Source organism: Cervus canadensis, chromosome 4, assembly GCF_019320065.1.
Source record: "Cervus canadensis isolate Bull #8, Minnesota chromosome 4, ASM1932006v1, whole genome shotgun sequence".
Classification (NCBI taxonomy): Eukaryota; Metazoa; Chordata; class Mammalia; order Artiodactyla; family Cervidae; genus Cervus; species Cervus canadensis.
In genome coordinates, this window is record NC_057389.1 from 75,301,584 (window position 1) to 75,308,107 (window position 6,524).

At 40.5% G+C, this 6,524-nt stretch overlaps 1 non-coding gene across 1 annotated transcript; it reads left to right on the forward strand.

Annotated features, from left to right (window-relative positions):
• The first annotated feature begins 5,745 nt into the window (after nt 1-5,745).
• On the forward strand, nt 5,746-5,817 carry TRNAW-CCA. Its single transcript has one exon. It is a non-coding gene; the product is annotated as a tRNA-Trp (tRNA).
• The last annotated feature ends 707 nt before the right edge of the window (nt 5,818-6,524 follow it).

Genomic DNA, 6,524 nt, shown 5'->3' on the forward strand with positions numbered 1-6,524 from the left:
ACTTGCAATGCAGGAGACCCCAGTTTGGTCCCTGCGTTGGGAAGATCCACTAGAGAAGGGATAGGCTACTCACTCTAGTACTCTTGAGCTTCCTTTGTGGCTCAGCTGGTAAAGTATCTGCCTGCAATGTGGGAGACCTGGGTTCAATCCCTGGGTTGGGAAAATCCACTGGAGAAGGTAACAGCTAACCACTCCAGTATTCTGGCTGGAAGAATTCCATGGCCTGTGTAGTCCATGGGGTTGCAGAGAGTCGGACACAACTTAGAAACTTGAAATAATAAATAAATATTATGTTAGTTTTGAGTACCCAGCATAATAATTAAACATTTGTACAATAAATTTAATTAACATTTGTCACCATGTTTTGTTATAAAAAGTTTTTCTGTAAATAGAAGATTTCCTATCTTCAGTTCAGTTCAGTTCAGCCCCTCAGTCGTGTCCAACTCTTTGTGACCCCATGAATCACAGCACACCAGGCCTCCCTGTCCATCACTAACTCCCGGAGTTTACTCAAACTCATGCCCATCGAGTCAGTGATGCCATCCAGCCATCTCATCCTCTGTCGTCCCCTTCTCCTCCTGTCCCCAATCCCTCCCAGGATCAGGGTCTTTTCCAATGAGTCAACTCTTCACATGAAGTGGCCAAAGTACTGGAGCTTCAGCTTCAGCATCAGTCCTTCCAGTGAACACCCAGGACTGATCTCCTTTAGGATGGACTGGTTGGAGCTCCTTGCAGTCCAAGGGACTCTCAAGAGTCTTCTCCAACACCACTGTTCAAAAGCATCAATTCTTCAGTGCTCAGCTTTCTTCACAGTCCAACTCTCACATCCATATATGACCACTGGAAAAACCATAGCCTTGACCAGATGGACCTTTGTTGGCAAAGTAATGTGTCTGCTTTTTAATATGCTATCTAGGTTGGTCATAACTTTCCTTCCAAGGAGTAAGCGTCTTTTAATTTCATGGCTAAAATCACCATCTGCAGTGATTTTCTATCTTAACAACCTTCAAATATGGGATACAGTATTAAAAATAGTCACCTTGCTGTATGTGACATCCCCTTAACTTACTTATTTTATAAGATGATTTCTGCCTTCTGATCTTGTTAACCCATTTTGTCCACAGCCAAACCCCAGTCTCTGGCAAGCTCCAATATATTCTCTGTAATTATGAACTCTTTGCTCTTATTTTTGTTTCAGATTTCACATATAAGTGAAATCATACAGTATTAGTCTTTCTCTGTCTGACTTATTTCACTTAGCATCCTCAAGGACAGTGTTGCCATGAATGGTAGATTTCCTTCTTTTTCATGGCTGAATATTATTCCACTGTGTGTGTGTGTTTGTGTGTGTGTGTGTCTCATACGTACTTTATCCACACATCCACTGATGGACACTAAGGTTGTGTGCACATCTTGGCTATTGTAAATAATGCTCCAGTGAACATGGGAGTGCCTATACCTTTTCAAGTTAGTGTTTTCTTTTTCTATAAATAAAACCCCAGAAAAAAAATTGCTGAATCATATGGTAGTTTTTTTTTAATTATCTGAAAAATACCCATACTCTTTTCCATACTGGCTGCACCAGTTACATTCCACGAACAATGAATGAGGATTCCCTTTTCTCTATATTCTTACTAACTCTTGCTATTTCTTTTTCATAATAGCCATTCTGATAGGTATGAGGCAATATCACTATTTTAATCTGTATTTCCCTCATTATTAGTGATGGTCAGCACCTTATATGTACCTGTTAGCCATTTGTATGTCTGCTTTGGGAAAATGTCTATTCAGGTCCATATCCCATTTTTCAGTCACACTTTTTGATCCCTTATGGTTCAGATGGTAAAAAAAAAAAAAAAAAAAAAAAATCTACCTGCAGTGCAGGAGACCCAGATTCGATCCCTGGGTTGGGAAGATCCTCTGGAGAAGAGAATGGCTACCTACTCCAGTATTCTTGCCTGCAGAATTCCATGGACAGAGGAGCCTGGCAGCTACAGTCTATAGGGTTGCAAGGAGTCGAACATGACTGAGTGACTTTCACTTTGATTTTTGCTATGGAGTTGTATGAGTCTTTTATACATTTTGGATATTAACTGCCTATCAAATATAATGTTTTCAGATATTTTCTCCTGTTTATTATGTTTCCTTTTCATTTTCTTGATGGATTCCTTGGCTGCGCAGAAGCATTTTAGTTTCATCTTGTCCTCAGTCAGTTCAGTCACTCTGTTGTGTCTGACTCTTTGAGACCCCATGGACTGCAGCACACCAGGCTTCCCTGTCCTTCATTATCTCCTGGAACTTGATCAAATTCATGTCCATCAAGTCAGTGATGCCATCCAACCACCTCATCCTCTGTTGTCACCTTCTCCACCTGCCTTCAATCTTGCCCAGCATTGCTTCTTGGCCTTTTGGCTAAGATCAAGTGTAGATCTTGTCCTATATGCTTATTTTGCTTTTGTTGCCTTGAGTTTTGGTGTCAAATCTGAGAAACCCACTAGTCACAAGAGCCAGATGATCAAGAGGTTTCCTCTAGGTGAAAGCCTCTTAAGTCAGGGAACCAGATATACAAATTGAGGCCCCTGACACATATTAAAGCCTCCCTTTAGGACATAGTGGGGCTCTGGAGTGCTACATAGGAGAGCCAAAGGTAGCTCTTGCCTATCCATGATCTCTGGAAAAGGTTCCCATTAGCCCTCAGATGTGTGTTTAATCAGAGGCCTGCTCCAAAAGAGCATCTATGAAGATAGGCTAATAGGCCTCTTTCTCAGAAAGATTGGGCTCTTGGGTCCATTGCTTCTTGCTGTGTCTGGAGGGTGGTGCCCTACTGATGTTGAAAGCATGAGGATAAGAGGACAACAGAGAATGAGATGGTTGGATGACATCACCGACTCGGACATGAGTTTGAGCAAGCTCTGGGAGATGGTGGTGGACAAGGAAGCCTGGCATGCTGCAGTCCATATGGTCACAAGGAGTCAGACACGACTGAGCAACTGAACTGAACTGAGGGTGGTGGCTCTTTAATGACTCTTTCCTTGTTAGTTACAATCCTGTGACACCTGTGTGGGTGTGTGGAAGCCACCAGAACTAGCTGATCTAGTGTTGTCCCCTGGCAGCAGCCACAAAGCTCAAGGTGTCTGACAAGGATACAAGCCTCTTTCTGGGATACACTGGTGAACTTCAGAGGAGAAAGGAGAAGACAACATTGTGTCCACCAGCCTCTGTCCCCTGAGAGGAGCTCCAAAGGCACCTAGGGATTATTGCCTCTTACTAGGCAGAAAGTGAAGAGGAACTAAAAAGCCTCTTGATGAAAGTGAAAGCGGAGAGTGAAAAAGTTGCCCTAAAGCTCAACATTCAGAAAACTAAGATCATGGCATCTGGTCCCATCACTTCATGGCAAATAGATGGGGAAACAGTGGAAACAGTGTCAGATTTTATTTTGGGGGGCTCCAAAATCACTGCAGAAGGTGATTTTAGCCATGAAATTAAAAGACGCTTACTCCTTGGAAGGAAAGGTATGACCAACCTAGATAGCATATTAAAAAGCAGAGACATTACTTTGCCAACAAAGGTCCGTCTGGTCAAGGCTATGGTTTTTCCAGTGGTCATATATGGATGTGAGAGTTGGACTGTGAGGAAAGCTGAGCACTGAAGAATTGATGCTTTTGAACAGTGGTGTTGGAGAAGACTCTTGAGAGTCCCTTGGACTGCAAGGAGATCCAACCAGTTCATCCTAAAGGAGATCAGTCCTGAGTGTTCATTGGAAGGACTGATGCTGAAGCTGAAACTCCAGTACTTTGGCCACCTCATGTGAAGAGTTGACTCATTGGAAAAGACCCTGATGCTGGGAGGGATTGGGGGCAGGAGGAGAAGGGAATGACAGAGGATGAGATGGCTGGATGGCATCACCGACTCGATGGACATGAGTTTGGGTAAACTCCAGGAGGTGGTAATGGACAGGGAGGCCTGGCGTGCTGCTATTCATGGGTTCACAAAGAGTCAGACATGACTGAGCAACTGGACTGAACTGAACTGAGGCCCTGGGGGGAATAGCTGTTTAGAAACTCTTCCTGCATTGGTTACAGTCCTATGGGATCCTGTAGCATGAGCTCTGCTGGCAACGAGAGCTAAAAAATCTAGAGATAATACCCACACAGCAGTCACAAATATCAGGGCACCAGAGGAGGTTATATACACCTTTTCAGGAAATATCTGAAGCTTGACCACAGCAGCAGAAGAGTGTGAAGTTGACCCCTACTGAGTTGATCCCCATCCTCAGTGGACCCCTAGTTATGTGTCAAACTAGATGCCTGCCTGTGTGTTCATTGCTTTTAGATAAGCACATAAGACACTTTACATAAAGTTTGTGCGACTCTGCTTCTTTGCTTCGTCTTGGTAGGAGTGAGGATGAGCATGCTGTCTCTAAGAACTATTACCTTGGTTCTTTCTAACCTGGTGGGTCTTGGGGATAGAAGCCCCATTTGTTTTCAAAGCTAGAAATTTGGGGGGCTTACCTCTATCAGGAGCAGACTCTTAAAAGTTGTGGTGCCCAATGTGGGATCCAAACTCTACGTTCCTCACGGAGAAACTCCAGGGTGAGTTTCCTCTAGGTGTGTGTCAACTGTACTGGGGTCAGTGTTTATCAGGTCATTATGTCTCATCCTTTCCTACCTCCTTAAATGTGTTTTTTTTTTTTTCTTCTCATTTGCCTGAAGTATACGAGTGGCTCAAATAATTTTTAAGATTTTTCAGAGGTAACATCCCTACGTAGCAGCATATTTGGAGTGTTTGTAGATGGAAGTGAGTTCAAGATCTTTTTGTGTTGCCATCTTCAACTGGATTCTGTATCACACTTCATTTTTCCCTTGATCTGTCAATAGACGTTTAGATGTTTTCATGTCTTGGCTATTGTGAATAGTGCTGCAATGAACGTAAGAGTCTTAAAAACTCTTCAAAATCCTGATTCAATCCTTTTAGATAAATATTGAGAAGTGGGATTGCTGGATTATGTGTGGTCGTTCTATTTTTAATTTTTTGCAGAATGTCCTCACTGCTTTGTATAAAGGCTGCACCTTTTTGTGTTTCCACCAACAGTGCACAGGTGGTCCAGTTTCTCCACATCCTTCCAACACTTGACTTTGGTTTTTTAACAGTAGCCATCCTGATAGATGAGAGGTGGTATCTCCTTGTGGTTTTGATTTGCATTTCCATGATGATCAGTGATGTCAAACATTTTCCCATGTATTTATTGTCTTTTTGTATGTCTTCCTTAAAGTAATGACTCTCAAGTTCTTAGTCCATTTTTTAATTGATTTACAAATGTTGTTGCTACTGAGTTATAGGAGTTTCTTATATGTTTTAAAGATTAACATCTTATTAGATAAATGTTTTTCAAATATTTTCTCTCATTCTATAGGCTGTCTTATTATTTGGTTGATTATTTACTGTGCAGAAGAGAATAAAAATTATTATAATTAGAATTGAAAGGGATATTCTAATAAGCAGATGTAGGAATTAAATATTTTATATTAATAATTTAAAATCACCAAGTAGGTAATTTGAAAGATGATACATGCAATTATAATAGTAACATTAAAAGTCTAAGTACAGACTCATTACATTGTAACAATACCTTGAGTTTTTCAGAAGCAGATCATTTTCCTTAAACCACAGCCCAAATATTATCAGACTTCCAATTTTGAGGGAATAGGAACTTCACGTATTATATATACTATTTGAATTTTGGCTTCCCTGGTGGCTCAGAGGTTAAAGCGTCTGCCTCCAATGCGGGAGACCCGGGTTCGATCCCTGGGTTGGGAAGATCCCCTGGAGAAGGAAATGGTAACCCACTCCAGTATTCTTGCCTGGAGAATCCCATGGATGGAGGAGCCTGGTAGGCTACAGTCCACGGGGTCGCAAAGAGTCGGACATGACTGAGCGACTTCACATCACATCACACACATTTGAATTTTGACAATAACGTTGGAAGCTACAAAATTTATTTTAAGAAGTTGGTAACACTCAAATACCCAAACTCACCACAGTTTATAACACTGCTTGCAACAAAAACAATTAAAAAAAATTTTTTTTAAGTAGCCAAACAATATTTATATAGATATATACATATATAAAACTAATTTATCAAATATAGTTCTGAACACTTTAATTTTAAGTTGAACAGCAACTTTCTTAAGACAAAGGCATGAAACTATGAAGAAATGATTGAAATATTTGCTATACATTCAAGTCAAAGTTGTTTATTAAAAGAAAATACAGAACTGAAAGGAAAATGAAACAAAAACCAGTATCACCAGTCATTAATATCCAAAATTTTTGTGGAATTCCTAGTTACCCAAATCTTATATAAAGAAAAAATATAAATGTAGCCCATCATATCATCAGGCTACTAAACAAAAATCAGATACTAATATCAATATATACAGAAAGATATTTTGAAAAAAACCAACACTTTCTCAGTACTAACTGTGAATAGAGAGAAACCTTTCAACTTGATAAAGAATATATAC